Consider the following 2,576-nt stretch of genomic DNA (forward strand, 5'->3'; position numbering starts at 1 on the left):
TTCATGTGTTTTGGTTGCAGTTATTTCCACATTTTCCCTGCCTTCCTCCCTACAGTCTCCCTCTGGAGTAGTGGTGCAAACAGTGCTGTGACCAATTCTGTTTGTTTGGGTGCTTGGTCTTGTGCCTTTTGTACCTCAGATTTAGATGTTAAATATTTCTTTGAACCAAAGTTTTTTTTTAAAAAAATTGTGTACATGTTGATTTTAATGTATTTCTATGGATCACAAGTTTTAAAGCAAAAATAAATGTTCTTTCCATAAAATGGTTCTCTATTTGGAGTCCTTGATTGGTGCATCAGTGTTTGGTTTTAGGGAACACTGGGCTTGTACTTTTTCCTCTTAAGGCCTGTTGCCTTTTTGCCCTTTTCCTGTAGAAAATACATCATTTTGGACAGTGTTCTGTCTCAGTACCTGTGGAAAGCAGTAAGATGTTTTGCAAGCAAATCTTAATCTACTTCTGCAGACTGGAGGAGGGTGTTGACATGCCCTTCACGGAGGCTGGGAATAATCCTTCCCTGTGATTCTCCTTTGCCCTTTTGCTCTGTTAACATGTGAATATTGGCCCCAAGCCAACACATGGAGAACTGGAATGAAGCCCCAGTTCTGAATTATTTACAAAGAAATTAGAGTTAATTGCTGAAAAAAAAAAAGTGCAAAAGTTATGGAGAAACAAGGAAATGTTTCAGAAATGTGGGTGCTGGGTGTTAGTACTGGGCTCTTGTACCAGTTTGTGGCTGTGCAGCTGAATTGACTGTGGAGCACTCCCTGGCTGGGTGTGGTCTGAGCCTGACTTCATGGGACCATGGATGACTGCAGGTGAACTGAAAGCCAGAGCTGGTAATGGTTGTACAGCTATAAGCTAGTGCTTAAAGACATGCTTGGGCAATAGTTAATGTGCTGGAACTGGCCTGAGACAGTGAAAGAAACTTCAACTGCACTGAAACATCCACTCACAGTCAGTGTTGTCATATGCCCAAGGCTGGTTTGATTTGTGCTTCTGCATTGCCCTGTGCTGCACAAAGACTGAGTGGGGTAAGGCTTAAAGCAGGTGTTGAGCAGGGTTAGAAGCAATTCCCCTGCTGTCCTCTTGGGAGAGACTGGTAGTATGGGAGAGTTTACATGTCAGATACAATAAATGTCATCAATTTATTCTATCAGTATGAAAGCAGTGTGCCTCAGCAATGCATCTTCATGTGCTCTTGTATTTTATATGTAAAGAACTGATGAATTTGAGGGTTATTGCTTCATTTAGATGCAGCATGCACCTGTACTTGCTAAGGCTTTAATTTTTCTGGTAAACGTGCACAACTGATTGAAAAAAGAGGCCTTGCATTATCCAGGCAGAGACTTGCTGAGGTCAAGTTTTAATAATACTCAAATGAGAATCTAGACTTGTGACTAAGCTTTGTGTGAATACTTAGTGCAGGTAGCTATAGAAACTACAATATTTTTTCCCTAAAAGCTTTGAAGACCCAGCACAGCAGAGCTCAATAGCTGCTCTCTAATCTCCCAGGGCCCTCCTTTGCTTGCCATGAATTTTGTGGTTGCTGGCTGGCTGTTCAGAATATCTCATTGTTGACCTCCAGTTTTCTTAGTAAAATGTCTCAGCATAACATAAACTTGGGAAATAAGGAGTTTTGCTTAATAACAAAGTATTCAACATATGACAGTCTTGCAGATGTGAAGAAGTGGTGATGAGCCAAAGCCACAGTCTCTGGTTGGAGCACTCTGGGCTTCAGGGGAAGGAAGAGGAGCCTACTTAGACTTTGTCGACGTGGTGTGTTGACAGATAAAGTTCATGTCAGGACTCTGGCCAAAAACTGCACATCCCACTTCTGAAATAGCATAGTTGGCTGGGAAATACCAGTGTTAACTGTGTTTTATCTTACTGAACTTGTAAAGATAATTTTACTTGCTTGGTTTCTCTCAGAAAAATCCTATTCTGTCTTCTCAGTTGTCTTTGACCTTGCTCCTGCCTAAAGTAAGAGGGTGGATGCAGAACTGCTTGAATGTCAAGCTGCTTTTGGTGCTGTATGCAGGATTTGCTTACTGCTAGTCTGATCTGAAGAGTAATAGATAATAAATGTAATAATTTGAGAGAAAAGAGCATATGTGGCTTTTGAGATTCAGTAACTTCCCAAGCATATTTGTGTAGTCTGTCGCATTATACTCCCTTTTCTGTCTCCTATCATTGTAGAAGATGAACAGCATATGGCAGTTAGCCTAAATTTATTTCTTAAAAGGAATAGTTCTTAGACCTAAAACAAAGAAGTTTCAAATGCTGGAGCAAATCAGCCTTTCTGCATGAAGGCTTGGGGAGTTCCTGCCAGTGTATTACTGGTAAGAGAAGTACTTAGTACTCGCTTGTTGAGACAGCAGTGGTTTTTCTCCTGACATCATGTGTGCTCTTCTTTATTTCACAGGGTTTAAGTACTTAGCACAGACACTGCAGAGGCTGACTCTGGACCAGCGGCTGGCTACCAGTCACTTTGAAGTGCTTTGGACCTTTTCTGGACATATCTGGTGGAATTAGCTGGAGATGAGGTCTGCAAGGTGCGGCTCTGTGTGACAGATAC

This window comes from Motacilla alba, chromosome 13, assembly GCF_015832195.1.
Source record: "Motacilla alba alba isolate MOTALB_02 chromosome 13, Motacilla_alba_V1.0_pri, whole genome shotgun sequence".
NCBI classification, from domain to species: domain Eukaryota; kingdom Metazoa; phylum Chordata; class Aves; order Passeriformes; family Motacillidae; genus Motacilla; species Motacilla alba.